Here is a 16715-nt window from a genome sequence, read left to right as displayed (position 1 = left end):
AATTTCAAAATAGGCAATAACAGGAATTTTTTTAACTTATTAAACTGCCATATGCCAAATAACCAGCTGGGTATTTTTCAAATTTGCCGACTGTGTATACCCTGAGTTAGGTTAAAACTATTATAGAACAAAAGTGCACATTACAGTTTAGGAAAGGAATTTGTTTTTATTATATATAAGGTTGTGCTGGGGTAGCAGTGAGTGTACAGGCGGGAAAATGGCATCCACCAGACCTTACATCAAACAAAATCAAGTTTTCCCTGGCAAGACTATACTACAACATAGGACCACACACACATACACACAGAAAGCTACTATAAGAATCCTACAGTACAAAACTACAATGAAATAAAGTCCTCTTTAGCATCCAAGCAAAAACGTTAAAACAGGGAGGAAAAAGCAGTTCAAAACCTAGGTGACACATGGGTGAACTGAAGACAATTTATACATTTACATTTTTTTAAAACATCCTCATTGGAGTATAACTGCTTTACAATGGTGTGTTAGTTTCTGCTTTGTAACAAAGTGAATCAGCTATACATATACATATATCCCCATATCTCCTCCCTCTTGCGTCTCCCTTCCACCCTCCCTATCCCACCCCTCTAGGTGGTCACAAAGCACCGAGCTGATCTCCCTGTGCTATGTGGCTGCTTCCCACTAGCTATCTATTTTACATTTGGTAGTATATATAAGTCCATTTACATATTTTTAAATCACTAAATACTTAAGATGTAGCTCTCTTCATTAGTGTAACTAACCCAAGGAAACTAAATGAGGAATAAAACTACTATTTGAAAAGAGAGAAAAAAATCCAATCCAGTAACCAGATTACGTAACAGAAAAATGGATTAACCAGGTAAGCACCAATTACTAAAACAGCTGACTTACCCATAAAAAAATAAAACCAGGAAGAATAAAAAATCCATAAATCCAAAACCTTCCTTCAAAACATACTCTTGACCAAGATGATTTCACTGGTGAATTCTACCAAACAGTTAAGGAAAACACATGCCAGATTTACACAAACTATATATTTGGCATATAAACATATGCCAGTAGTATACAAAATAAAGAAAAAGAGGACACTTTCCAGTTTTGCCAAAATTTTCAGCAAATCAAATCCAGTGATACATAAAAACAGTAATACAGTCTGACAAAGTAAAGTTTATCCAGGAATGCAGGGTTGAGTTAACATGAAAAATAATTAATGTAATTCAACCACATTAATGGTTTAAGAGAAAATCTATATGATTGTGGCAATAGATGCAGAAGTCAGTGATAAAATCAAATACCATTAATGATTAAAAACAGACAAGCAAACAAAGCCATTCAGCAAAGAACTTTTTCAACCAGATAGAGTACCTATGAAAGTCCTATGGTTAACAACATACTTAATAATGAAATATCGAATATATTCTCCCTAAGTTTGGGAGCATGGCAAGAATGTCTATTCTCATTACTTATATTCAATATTATATTGTAGAAATTCCAAATAAAAAGGTAAGAAAAAGAAGAGCAAAAAGATCAAAAAGGAAGTAAAACTGTCTCTGTTCACATGATTGTTTATGTAGAAAATCCTAAGGAATCTGCCCCACCAAGGTACTACAGACAGGAAATAACAAGCACTGATGAGGATGTGGAGAAACTATAACCCTTGTAAATCGCTGGTGGTAATGTAAAATGGTGAAGCCACAATGGAAATCAGTTTAGCAGCTTCACAGAAACCTAAACATAGAACTACCATATGACCCAGCAATTCCACTCCTAGATATACACCCAAGAGAACTGAAAAGAGGACTCAGGTACTTGTACACTGAATTTCATTGCAGCATTATTCACAACAGCCAAAAAGTGAAAACAACCCAAGTGTCCATCAATACATGAACAGATAAACAAAATGTGGAATACCGCAATGGAACATCATTCAGCCATAAAAAGAAAGGAAATTCTGATGCATGCTCCAACACAGATGTACTTTGGAAACATTATGCCAAGTGAAATAAGCCAGACACAAAAGAACAAATACTGGATGACAGTCTACTTGTATGAAATATCTAAAATAGGCAAATTCATACAGACAGAAAGTAAATTAGATACTACTGGGGCCTGGGAGAGGGGGAAATGAGAAATTATTGCTTAATGGGTACAGAGTTCAGTTTTTTTATCACCTTAAGAAAAAAAAAACCTACCATACATTACTGAGAGAAATGAAAAAACAACCTAAATAAATAAAAGATATACCATGTTCATAAGTTAGAAGACTAAACATTGTTGGGAATTCCCAGGGGCCCAGTGGTTAGGGCTGAGTGCTTTCACTGCCAAGGGCTCAGGTTCAATCCCTGGTCAGAGAACTAAGATCCCACAAGTCGCACGGTGCAGCCAAAACAAAAGACTAAATATTGCTTAGTATGTCAATTTGTCATGATAGGTCTTATTATGACATGTTATATTAAATACTGTGTAATATGTCAATTCTTAAAATCTTGATCAGATACTTCACCAAAGATATTCAAATAGTCAATAACACATGAAAAGATACTCAACATTAACATCAGAGAAATACAAAAACACAACACCCCCAACTTTGTGCTGTTGTTCTCATATATACATTACAAACCCCAAAATACAGTATTATAAGTTTTGCTTTAATCAGTAATTTTTTTAATAATAAAAATATACAGTGGACCCTTAAACAACACAGATTTGAACTGTTCAGGTCCCCTTATACATCGATTTTTTTCACTAAATATGTACTACACAATCCATGGTTGGTTGAATCCTCAGATGCGGAACCCAGATACAGAGAGTCAACTGTAAAGTTATATTCAGATTATCAACAGTGTGGAGGGTCGGTGCTCCTAATGCCATAATGTTCAAGGGTCAACTGTATATAGTTTTTTATAATTACCCAATTACTCACTATTTTTGATGTTGGTTTCTTCCTGTAAATAACACTTGAAATCTGGTGCCATTTCCCTTCAGACTGATGAACTTCCTTTAGAATTGCTTGTATGGTGGTGGGCTGGCAAAAAACTCCATCAGTTTTTGTTTACTTTTCAGTGGTTCATTTGCTTCTAGGATTTCCCTCAATAAATTTCCAGCTACTTGGCTAGATTTAACTTCTGTCCTGTACTACTGGAAATACAGGAGGTTGGGATGCACCCAAAAGCAAGAAAAACACAAATGTACAACTCTTACACATTGTAGTTTCTGGCTTTAAAGGATAACTTCTCAGCTGACTTCTGTCTCCTTTTGGTCATTTTCTGTTGCTTTTAAGTAGTTAGAGTTTTTCTTTCAATATATTATCCAGATTTTATCATTGTTATCTGAGGGATCATGCAATACTTTACCTGCATCACTGCATCACTACCAGATGTCAAAATTGTATTAATCTTGAGGGACAAACTTCTCACATCCTTGATTTTCATTCCTCCCACCAAATTAGGACTTCATCTCATCACATAACAATTTAAAGTATTCCCACCTTCCTGTTTTCTCTGCCTTAACTCACATAGTACACTGACAATAATTTCTTGTCCATCATACTGCTTTTATCATTAGAATGTTTTCTATGAAAACCAGAAAATATGTGATAAGGAATCAGACGTTAATTTTCAACTCCACCACTACCTGTGAAATTATAAGCAGATCACAACCTCTGTGATCCTATTTTTACCATCTGCAAGTGGGAATATCATCTGCCTCATTAGTTAAGCTTAGGACCAAAATACGATAACTAATATTAACCAGCACAGACAAGAGTTGGTCAAAGGTGTTATAAGGCTTGCAGTATGAGAATAAGTGAATGGTTAAAATTGTTATCTAAAAAAAAAAAAGAACAGACTAAACAGATTGGGAGACTAAGATGAGTTATTCACTGATTCAACAAGTATTTACTGAGTTCCATGCATATATCGAGGCAATATTTTCAGCTTGAGAAATATTAATTTTGGGGTGCTTAAGACCTAATGACTCAAGTAAAACAGGTAATAAAGGAAAATGTGGCATCTGTGAGTCATCACAAATTGTGATAATTTACATAATAAAAGCAGAGACCACCTCCTAAAAATGATATATAATGAGGAGGAGCAAAGCTTCAACCCAGGTTATACATAAGGAGTATGTAAAGGAGAAAAGCAATAACAAAGAAAGCAAGCATTTAGTTGGAGACGTAGTAGAAAAACCATTGAAGTATTACAGAAGACAAGGGAGAACTGAATGTTAAGGAGAAGCAAAAGATCAAATGCTGAAAAAGGTAGGACAGGAGGAGAAGAGAAAAGACACAGATTAGCAATTGGAACTCAGTCTTATTTTGGGGATGATACAGAACATTCTATCATCAACCTAACCAATGTCGATCTGGGTAGGTAAGAAAAGTGGTTTACTTTCATTTGAGGAAGCAGAACAGTAGAAACAATAGTCAAACTGCAGAAGGTAGTTGAATAGAAGTGGAGAAATCGGACACCTTCAGTCAACAACTAGAAATCAAACAAGCTCAGTGATAACGGGAAGGACAGGAAAAGAGTAGAAGTAAGATATGTTTCAAGATTTAGTGTGATAAGGCAGAGAACCCGGCATGGAGCATAAAAGGGAGAATAACAAGGTTCCAGTGAAGCAAAGGAGGAATAAGACTGAGAATATAGATGTTAGCTTTTGAAAGAAATGAAAACATTTTATTCTTTGAGTAAATCAGACTGGGGAAAGAAAGAGTATGAAATATGAAATGAAGAAAGAATAAGCGAAATACGGACAGGACTGGTCATTTGAGGAGAGTGGAAAGGTTCCAAATAACTAATAATGTGGAATGAAATAGAAGATCAAAAAGAGATAAAGATGACCAAGAAGCGCTGAGGCTATACTGGGCGGGGGGAGATGTGAATTTATACTAGGAACCTCTCAAGACAGTAAACTGATATATCACTCAAGCAAAATAAAGCAGTCCACGAACAGGGGATAAAACAGAAGAAATGAACAGTTGTAACTCTTCAGATTAATACAGCGGTCCCCAACCTTTTTGGCACCAGGGACCGGTTTTGTGGAAAACAATTTTTCCATGGGGGTGGGGAGGGTGATTCAGGCGGTAACGCGAGCAATGGGGAGCCGCAGATGAAGCTTCGCTCACTTGCCCACCGCTCACCTCCTGCTGTGCAGTCCGGTTCCTAACTGGCCCTGGACCAGTACTGGTTCCCGGTCCGGGGATTGGGGACCCCTGGATTAACAGGCTGCGAAATTTCTGAAGAAAGATCAGGGGAATGGAAATCTTAGATATTAATAAGAATAAAATTAAGATGGCTACTAGACTGAATGTGAGTTAATCTGGATTAAGTTTTCATTTAAAAAGTAAGTTCTGCAAACATATGGACACCAAGGGGGGAAAACCATGGGGGGGGGATGGGGACGGTGGTGTGATGAATTGGGCGATTGGGATTGTCATGTATACACTGATGTGCATAAAATTGATGACTAATAAGAACCTACTGTATAAAACAGTAAATAAAATTAAGTTTAAAAATATTTTTTTTAAGTAAGTTCTGAAGGAAAAAGCTTCTAGGAAAACTTCTCTGCATGATGTGGTTACTACAGTAACCGTATTGGGAGAAAGAACAGTCATACTACTTGTGCGATAGCTTTCAGACATTTGTGCAAAAACCAGTGTGACATTTAGAGTAAGTCAAGTCTAGCTGAGCTTTCCAGAGTAAGATTAGAAAGTAGTGAAAGAGGGACTTCCCTGGTGGCGCAGCGGCTAAGAATCCGCCTGCCAATGCGGGGGACACAGGTTCAAGCCCTGGTCCAGGAAGATCCCACATGTCATGGAGCAACTAATCCCGTGTGCCACAACTACTGAGCCTACACTCTAGAGCCCGCGAGCCACAACTACTGAGCCCACGTGCCATAACTACTGAAGCCCGCATGCGTAGAGCCAGTGCTCTGCAACAAGAGAAGCCACCGCAATGAGAAGCCCACCTGCCGCAACGAAGAGTAGCCCCCGCTCGCCGCAACTAGAGAAAGAAAGCCCACGCACAGCAATGAAGACCCAACGCAGCCAAAAATAAATAAATTAATTAATTAAAAAAAAAAAGAAAGTAGTGAAAGACCCCTCCGATGAAGAATAGTTTAATTGTTCTATCCATACAACCCTGACCAATATCTTCAAGGTATTACGGATCAGTGGAATGGCAAACTCTACTACATGTGTTGAGAAGCTGCCCCCTGTAGGATAAGGCAGGCCTTACTGACTTTAGTGACTAATTAGTGGTTTAACTAAAGGGTAATCCTTCCTACCCTTCTAAGAAAAAGAGGTCTCTACTAATATTAAAACCTCATTTCAAATATAAATACTCAAAGAGAATTAATATATATTCAGTGATTATGTTAGTAAGCATTTAGAAGCATTTGGAACAAGAGAAGGGAAGGGGGAAAGAACAGCACACAAAAGCCATTTCACCTTAATTCAGCCATAAATAGATCACCAAAATCCTCTTAATCACCATATTTGACATATAACCATAGGATGAGGTAGCTCTCTCAGCTAAATCTTTTCCTTATTTTTATCACAATTAACACCACCATGAATGAAATGTCAGTTTTTATTTCCTTTTCCATTGCAAAATGTCCACAGATAGTATAACACAAACTATAAACACATCAATGTAAAGAACAATATCACTCATCCAATGGGCACTTAAGGACTGTTCACCAATGGACACTATGATTTAAAATCAACTAAAAAGAAGAATATCAATGATCTTAGCTCTATAAAATTTCATTAAAATAGACTTTGGTTAACCTGAAGTTAACACAGAATACTATTAGATAATATGAAAGATACAAAAGTAAATTCCCCAAATAAAAATATATTTGTTATACTGTATTATAACAAATATACTGTATTACAGCCTCTTGCCCTTACACAGAAAGCCAATCTACTAAGAGTAGTGACACTTCATTGTTACATGCCATTTTTCTAAAAAACTGAATTAGACAACATTACAGGCCAATACATCCTGAAATATGCCTCCAGTTGATTTAAAAAACCACATAATGTAAAAAATAAGAAACTAAAATGGTCCCATAAAAATTAAAAAGGCACATACTTAATAAAGCAGAAGAAAAATATACGTATTCCATATGTAGGTTTACAAAAACATCAAAATATCACTGCTACAAATAACCTGTACAAGATTAAAATCAATAAGATTCTCAAAATCTATTTTTTCCTCACAGGAAAGCTAAAAAGAACCCTGATAATACTCTTAGCCTAAAAAGTGATGGTTTATTAAGGTATGAAATCAGATATGCAATAAACACCACGATAAACTAAATACTTAGTTCTTCTCCAATCTAAAAAACTAACTATGAATTCATGAGACCAATATCAATAAACATATCACACACAGCTAACGTTTTCATGGCAACACATGGGATCAAAACATAATGTTTTGCTTAAAACAATTAGCTGAGGAACTGAAGCACAAATATAAGGATAATTGCTTCCTTTGGGCTTTGGCTGTCAAACACAGGAAATGTCAATGCTTTACAGCCCTGTGATAATTAAAACCTTGTCACAGACCTAGACTATCAATGAGTATTTATTTAAAGATAATTTTGCAATATGACACCAAAAGCATAAGCAACAAAAGAAAAAAAGAGATAAATTAGACTTCATCAAAATTAAAAACTTTTGTGCTTCAAAGGACACCAGAAAGAAAGTGAAAAGACAATCCACAGAATGGGAGAAAGTATTTGCAAATCATATTATCTCCTAAGGGGCTAGTTTCCAGAATATATAAAGAACGTGTATAGTTTAACAATAAAAAGACAACCTAATTAAAAAATGGGCAAAGGATGTGAACAGACATTTCTCCAAAGAACATATGTAAATGGTCAATAAGCACATGAAATAATGTTCATCGTTAGTCATTACGGAAATGAAGTCAAAACCACAATGAAATACCATTTCACATCTAAATCAAAACCACAATGAAATACCATTTCATATCTATCTGGATGGCTAAAATACAAAACAGATTGACAGTGTAACAATCAATGGCTGCAAGAGTGTGGAGACATTGGAACCCTCATACACTGGGGTGAGACTGTAACACAGAGCATCCATTTTAACAGTTCCTCAGAGTTATACACAGTTACTATACTAACCTGCCATTCTGCCCCTTGTAAGTATACCCCCAAAGGAGATGAAAACATAAGTGCACACAAAAACTGACGCAAGAATGTTCACTGCAGAAGCATTCCTAATAGCCTAAACCTAGATACAACCCACCAACTGATGAATGGAGAAACAAAATGTGGTATACAATGGAATATTTTTTAGCCATAAAAATAAATGATACACGCTACCACATGGGTGAACCTTGAAATAGTATGCTAAGTGAAAGATGCCAGACACAAAATGACAAATATTGTATGATTGCATTTATAAGAAATGTCCAGAATAGGCAATTCATAGAAAAAGTATATTACTGGTTGCCTAGGGTGCTGGGCCGGGGTCGGGGGGGATGTCTAAAACTAGATAGCAGTAATGATTACACAACTCTGAATATGGTTCACTCAAACTAACTCAAATATTTGCATCAATGGGGAAAAAAACGGCAGTAAATTGCTTTTTCCACTTAATACATCACCAGAAATCAGTTACCACATTTTAAAGTAGTAAAATATTGTTTAAGAGATTTTTTGTAACATCATTTGCTCCTAAAAATGTTACATTTATTATAAATATACAGTAAATAGAGTGGTATAATTTGTTGAATACTTACATCAACTATGATTATTACAGAATTTTAGAAATATCATTCAGTTGAATATTTATTGTTTCAAACACATAAAAAGTATAATAAAAGAAATGAATGATTAAATATTTCTTCATGTATCTAGGAAATTTCCTTTAGCTAATCAAGTAAATCTATTCATCCTTGAAAAAATTTTATTGACTGTATTAAAATAATCAAAATCTACATATGCCACTTGATACTTTCCCCTCATTGTTGAAGTATATCCAATAATTTTTAAATCTATCATGAGTAACCAACCAAAGCATTGTTACATCTATATGATCACCACAGCACAAAACTCTAAAATCCTATATAGTGAAGTAAAACACATTCTGAGATTAATTCTCCCACTTTCACTCAAAAACTTAAAAAAGTAGGGCTTCCCTGGTGGCACAGTGGTTGAGAGTCCGCCTGCCGATGCAGAGGACGCGGGTTCGTGCCCCGGTCCGGAAAGATCCCACATGCCGCGGAGCGGCTGGGCCCGTGAGCCATGGCCACTGAGCCTGCGCGTCCGGAGCCTGTGCTCCACAATGGGAGAGGCCACAACAGTGAGAGGCCCGGGTACCGCAAAAAAAGAAAAAAAATTTTAAAAAGTAAAATCACTATCTAGTGAAATCAAAAGTTTATGAAATTCTTAATTACAGGCCCTTATCAAATTTTCATATTATAATGTTATTACAAAGAAACTGGAGTGGCCCAGATAGGAAACAGCATAAGGTCTGATCGGAGTCTTCACATTGGCTTATTGTGATGAATTGGACCTAACGTAAGGAGTAAAGTAAGGGATGGCTGAAGAATCTTGATATCTGTACTAGTATCAACAGCTAATCAAAAACTGTTACAAAAATCTCAAGTGAGGAAAATCCTGTTTCATTCACAAAGTATTAGCATTTCTGCCCATGAACGCTACTACTTTCTTTGAACTCTTTTAATACTTAGCCTGCATGCTAGAAGAATTTTCTTGATGCAATGTGCAGACAGAATCAGAAGAGGAGCAGAATATAAAGAGAAGAAATTCCAATACTGGGTAAAAATTAAAAGAAATATAAATTATAATTATAATTTACACAGGCTATTATTATAAATGCCATTAATGTAATATACATGTAAACTTAAGTAACATGCAAAGTATTTAACATGGAGAATATGTACTTACCAAATATTTGATAGCCTTTTAAAAATCTTGTTGAGACTCCCTAAATAATAAAAAAATAAATATATCAGGAATAATTTTTCAACTTCGGAGTTACCTCTAATCTGTAAAGTCTATGCAGGAATCCCATTTTCATGACAGCAATTTGTTTTTTCACAGTACTTTAAAACCCAAAGCACGTGCTGAACTTTGGCAAATGATTAACAAAATTTTTCCTAATCTTATAAACAACTGAAAGTTTAAATGTAATATATGGAAAAGTTAATGAATTATCAGATACTGGCAGTTACTAGACTACAAAAAGAGTGAGCTCTATAACAAATCAGATAACAGCATGCTAACAATGTCTTAGAAAAGCATCCATATGTTAAATTATTCCTAACCATCAACATACAATGCCATGTTCTACATTCTAGTATCTAGTTACCACCTTTTAAGTAGCTGCTAGACAATGTAACTGTAGCATCTACAGAGTTAAAGTAGAGCCAATGAAATAGAAAGATATTTTATAATATTTATTTATTAATATATATATTTACTCTATTTTATTAAAAAATTAACATAAGTATTTTTAAATCCACCTTATGTTGATACTAAAAAAAATTTAAGATTTTACCCACAATAAAAAGAAATGCATAAACTTACAAATTAATTTTACTACTTACAAAAGCTAGCTGTGAATAATTTTATAATAAACATACAGTATATGTCCTTTCAGTCAAGTCTCAGGTCAAAATAATCTTCAAAACGAAGTTCAAAAATTCAAGAAAAAAGCACTAAATATTATAGTGCTCTTATTGTTTGTCAGCCACATTGCCAAAGATTTGAAAAAACTTACACACACTTTTTTTAATCACCTTATTTACTCTCCATTTTACAGATTACAAAACCAAACCTTATAGAGATTCATTCATTCATCTGCTTAAATATAGTAGCTGCCATTGACTGCACAACCCAATGTCTTTAAGGCATCACACTATGACTCCTCAAAAACAAAACAAATAAGACAGAACATGACATAATATATAGTAAAACTGATTGCCTCTTTTAGAGTCAGACAAAAAGAAAGTTTTTAAATTCCTTTTAAAGAATCAACAAAATAAAAATCATCTACTTTAACTAGCACTAAAAGTTATCACACAGAAATTATAATGCCATATATAAAAATAAAATAAAAACATTTTCTTATGAGTAAGCCATACCAGTATATTTTCTATCACTACTACTATTAAAATCAAAATCAGTCAAATGAATCACATCCATCCACAGGCCATGGAACAGGAGGGAAGAAAAAAGTATGACCTAAACAATAAAGTTTAAAACAATAAAGCTGTGAGATGACAGGAAAACACTGTCAGGACTTTGAGGCAGGCAAAGACTTCTTAAACAAGACACAAAGATAAACACAGCAAATTGGACTTCATTAAAAAGTTGTGTTCTTATAATGAAAAAGCTACAGGGTAGGAGAAGATCTTCTCAATGCACATGTCCAAAGGACTCATGTATGAAATATTTTTTTAAAAAAGACTTTAAATCACCAAGAAAAAGACAACCCAATTTTTAAGATAAGCTAAAGACCAAAAAAAAACTTCATAAAAGATAATTTCAAAAACCAATAAGCATATTGACAAGGTACTCAGTATCACTAATCCTCAGGAAAACACAGATAAACCACACAATAAGATACTACTACACACCAAAATGACTAGTTTTTAATCGAAAAATCAGAGAATACCAAATGTAAGTGAGCATGTGCAGCAAATGGCATTCTCATGCACTGCAGGTAGAAATGGAAATTGGTATAACCAGTATGGAAAACTATTTGGAAATATCTACTGAAGGTGAAAATACACATACCCAATGACTAAGTAATACAACTCCTGTGTATACAATCAATAGAAATGTATATGTTTGTGCACAGAAAGATATGTACAAGATTTATCATAGTAACATTATTTAAGGAGCCCAAAACTCATGACCCAAATGTCCGTCAGCAGTAGGAAGGAGAAATAAACTGTAGTATATTCATACAATGGTATCCTACACATCAGTGAAAATGAGAAAACTAATGCCATACACAAAATTAAGATACATCTCACAAACACAATGCTGTATGAAGCAGCTGGCGGGGAGGGGAGGAGAAGCCTATATATTATTCTTTCGAATTCAGAAACAGACCAAACTAATCTCTGATCACAAAGTCAGAACAGTAGTTAACTTTGGGTGAATGGGTTATTTGACTGGGGACAGAACAGAGGGAGGCTTCAGAGCAGCAGATACCTTGATCTAGGTATGGTTACAAAGGTGTGTTCGCTTTGTAAAAGTTCATCAGTATAGAAAAGTTCACCTATCCTTTTCTGTATATAAACTATACTTCAATCATTTTAAAAGTTTCTTTTTTTTTTTTTTTTTTTTTTTTTTTACTTTTTGGCCACGCCTTGCAGCATGTGGGATCTTGGTTCCCCAACCAGGGATTGAACCCACACCCCCTGCATTGGAAGCACAGAGTCTTAACCACTGGACCGCCAGGGACGTCCCTAAAAGTTTATTTAAAAAAAAATAAAATAGATGAAAAATCACTTCTCAGTTAATTAACTCCAGGTCATTGTACTAATGATCTGTAACTCACTCATTTGAAAATCTGGATCTCCTAACAATGTATTTCAATTTATTTCTATAGACTGCATAAAGGTAAAGTAAATATGTCTGGTTATTTTGTATTAATAAGTTTTAAGAATAGTTTCAATGTAAATATAAATTTTACCAAGAAGGGATTCCTTATGATTTTCTATTAATAGCAGAGAAAGTTCTGCATGAAGTCTTGCCAGTGCCTGTTCTACATAGGCTCAAGTTAGGTTCACAAATGTATAACTTCACACATACTAAAAGTATTAATAGCCAACTCAGAAGTTGATTTTAAAAGCAATTGTATGGCCAAGACAGGCATTCATAAAAACCTTAAGGCACACTACTTGGCCCTGTTTCTCAGAAAAAATTTAAGACTGTCAAAAACCAGTAACCGTTTGAAGAAAAGTCTTCCAAATAAATATTCTTACATATCTAAAAATTTTTACGTTGATACTTACAATGGTATACCTTCTTTATTAAACATATAAACAGTTTCATCTGTATATCCTTTTATTTTTCCATTATATTTACCTAATAACTATTTTTTTAACCTAACTTCTCTCTAAATTAAATGATACCATTATTTGATCAGATTTGAAAACTTGTATCGTTGATGGAAATCTGTCTTATTTGCATAAGACAGATTTGTCTTGAGCTGGGGGGGCGGGTCCTGTCATATAAGTCTCTTAAGACAATGTTCGGAGGAACAGAACGGCATAGGCCCCAACAGGTTAGTTCCCTGAACAATTCCCAGAGGCTGAGTATCCTTTGGACCAACATCAGACGACTCATCAAAACCTTCCAATAACTTTCCTCAGTCTTGGGTTGCCTTACCTACGAGTCTGGCCTGGTAGAGATCTCTCCAAACCTCCAAGCAGCCAGGATTTATCAGGCTTCTACTTGAAAGTAGCCAACCATTGAGTTGTGGTTCTAAGGCATCAGCTGCAAAAGGAACACCTGCACAAAACTGACTTTTTTCATCGGTCAACCCACCCCCCGAGCCAGACACCTGCTTCTTCTAATTCACGAACTTATCTTTCTAAATTGTGTATTTTCACGAAGAACAACGTAAGACGTACAGTTCCCACTTTGGGCAACGTTTGAAATGAACAACAGTGTTCATTTGAGAGGCACTTTAGAAAATACAGGCGAAAAAACTCTCCCTCAAGAGAAGTGTGGCTTATCTACCTAAAAGAGAACGATCAACTGACTAAATGTAAGGAGACCTCCCCAGAGGTCACACATCTCACTAAAATAAGACCGACAAACACTAAGAGAAGGACCAGGATCATCGTGTAGGACATATTTTGAGGCAGAGAGCCAATAGATCCATCCCAAATCTAAAGAACCTACAGGACTAGACAAAGGTTTGTTAGGAAAATTATCTAACTTCATGATTTCTAGTAATATACTAAAAATCCCAGAGAGGACGATAAGGATGTAAGTAGAGCAGTCTTCCCCTAAAACAAAAGATGCACAGTGAATTCAGTGACTACACACTGTTCAGTCAGCAATAAACCTAATACAGATTGCTCATGAATGATAACTATGTAAAAACTGGTATTTGAAAAACTAGCATCTTTGAATAATGTTAATGATATATTTTCTTAGGATTCTGTTATTTTTTGTTGCTGTTTTCTATTTTAATTTTAGAGGTGGAAGAGTTAGAGCCAGACTGGTGAAAAATATCTAAAAAGCAAGGTCTCAGCTAGTCAAGAGTTTTAAGTTGTTACAAAGATATCAGATCTTGAATTATAAATTAAGTAATTGTCCCATTCCAGTTAAGGAGCAGCAAGATGAAATCCTAGCATCTCTCACTCAACCTATAAGGACAACATACAGGCTGAGAGAGAACAGAAGCCAGTGGAAGAGTCAGTGACCTCAGTCCCCTTTCATCTGTTCTGCTGTTCTCCTTGCTCTCTGAATAGACAGAGTAATGTTTCCTTTTTCCTTTTCCCAAAGAAGGAAAGGTAAGGGGGAAAATTTAGACCAGTCATTAATTTTCTGTCATTAATTTAGCAAAGATCCATCGTATATTAGAGCAACTGAGTATAATATGGAATAAGTTTGACTAGATCAAATTTTAGGATATACTTGAAGTTCTTAAATTTTTTTTCTATTTTATCTAAAATCTTTCTAATATATCGGAATCAGAATCTTGCTGCAGCAAATTCATATCACTGTTTACCAGCTAACTGACAGTATTTATCAGCATCACCATTTAGCATTTTATTTTATCATCTTTGAATTGATAGGCTTGATTTGGCTCATTCCAAAAACTGTAGGTTAAAACCAGACTTACCTTTAGTTAAACTAAAGGCAAATAAAATTTAAAAACGTAAATGCGATGTTTCACAAGAAATCAATTGCATATTATCAATTACATTTTTTAGTTTTAAAGGAGAGGAAAATTACTACTAACTCACATGGTATTTTGGGGCATTGAAGGAATTTTTCTTTCTCTGAAGAGCACTGTACAATTATATTTTTATGAAAAATAAAATATCTTCACCGGGAAAAAAAAAAAAGCATTAGCAATCACTTCTCAAACTGCCCATCACCCATTCAATTTACCCTAATTATAATATTTCAGAAATCAACACAATCCAAATCAACAGTTTATCCCTACCTTATAGAGAACTAAATCCTATTTTATCCTTCACATGTCTTCAAAAAACTTCACACTATCATAATTTTTTGTAAAAGATGTAAAATTTTACTTTAAAAATCTCATGCTGCATTTCTATTTCTTGAACAAAGAAGACACAGCACTCAGCACTTATCCTCTCCTCTCAAGCTTCTTGCCTGATTGCTACAAAACTGCAAAAGAATGCTTCCACAATGCCTCCAACAGTTTGAAAGGAGTCCCTCAATGTTCTGATGACAGTCTCATAGAAACTACCAACAAATTTAAAAAGAAACACATGACACTTTTAAAACATCTTACTTGCTCCAGTTATTAAAACATTACAAAACATAAGTTTCAGTACAACTTACCTGCATTTTTATAATCCTTTTCACTACACAATTACACCTTTATAAAGTTATGCTCTCATCGCTTTTCTTCAACATTTCCACAAACCTTAAAAGTATTTCTAAATTCCTCACAGTTCTTGTCAATTGCCAATTTTTACAACATACCTCTCATTAAGCCTGGGTCTTATATCTTTCACTACCACCTTCATACTCCTTAAATCAATACAAGTCTCAACTGATCACTTTATTGCAGTGACATATAACCACTGTGAGAATGTCCTCCTTTTGCAGTTCAATTGCACAGTAGCAATTATAGAATAAATATGGCAAAAAACACCTTTTTTGGTAATTACTTAGCTATACATAAGGGAGAGCAGGCAAACAAAAATACTATCAACACTGTAAAAGCTCCACAAAACGGAAAAATCAACTGTTGTACAATTTAGTTGTGGCACACTATTCATATAAAATAGATCCACTCACAATGGTAATTTGTTTAATTACTAAATGCTCAGATGCAAATTTACCTCAGGACACAAGATTTTTGCAAAGAAAAGTGTAAAGCCCAACTAAATGGACAGAAAAAAAGAAAATGTAGATTCTAGTTAACAAAATTAAACATAGTAATGACAATAAAAATACCAAAAAAGACTGAAACCACTATCTAAGGGCTAAGATTAAAATTCTAAAGATCTACAGAAAGGAAGACAAACTTCTGCTGATGATACACCTCAAGACAAGAAAGCCTTTAGGTATTATACTACCAGTCCAGAAACAGGCCTTGTCCTGATAAGCAGATGCTGGCAAACTGATTTCCTAGGAAGGTATCCTAGGCACAAAGAAGGTATCCAGAGGCAGCTGAAGAGTTAGGGGTAAATACCTTAGGACAATACTTCTCACATTTCAGTTTAGCAAAAAACCACCAAAGGTAAAAGTAAAAAACATATAACAACCTTATCCCCCCTACTCTTCAGCTCCATCTAACCTGTGACAATGAAAAGTGCAGTCTGAAACAGCCTACATGAAAGCCAAATTGTTTGGAATGCTTGACTCACATTAAAAATTAACACACATTTTGCATTCAACTTTGTATTATTTGTGAGTTCATGCTATTATATAAATAACCTTCTAATTACTTAACAGTTAAATTGCCTAATGTTCCC

General features: G+C 34.8%; 1 protein-coding gene across 6 annotated transcripts in view; it reads right to left on the bottom strand.

Annotated features, from left to right (window-relative positions):
• The window catches only part of FBXW7 (F-box and WD repeat domain containing 7), a 209254-nt gene that overhangs the window by 138843 nt on the left and 53696 nt on the right, over positions 1–16715 (bottom strand). For 3 of the 6 annotated variants that reach the window (XM_082605570.1, XM_082605569.1, XM_082605571.1), the window contains one exon: positions 9952–9991. The exons of 2 other annotated variants lie outside the window; for them this stretch is intronic. The gene's annotated coding sequence lies outside the window, so the exon portion shown is untranslated. Of the gene's footprint in view, positions 1–5140; positions 5156–9951; positions 9992–16715 lie in introns of those variants that run through there. One more of the 6 variants, XM_082605576.1, reaches the window with a different exon arrangement.

This window comes from Mesoplodon mirus (genome assembly GCF_964341445.2).
Source record: "Mesoplodon mirus genome assembly, chromosome: 2".
Lineage (NCBI taxonomy): Eukaryota > Metazoa > Chordata > Mammalia > Artiodactyla > Ziphiidae > Mesoplodon > Mesoplodon mirus.
The sequence above is the reverse complement of the archived record's forward strand: the minus strand, read 5'-3'. Positions and strand labels throughout refer to the sequence as shown.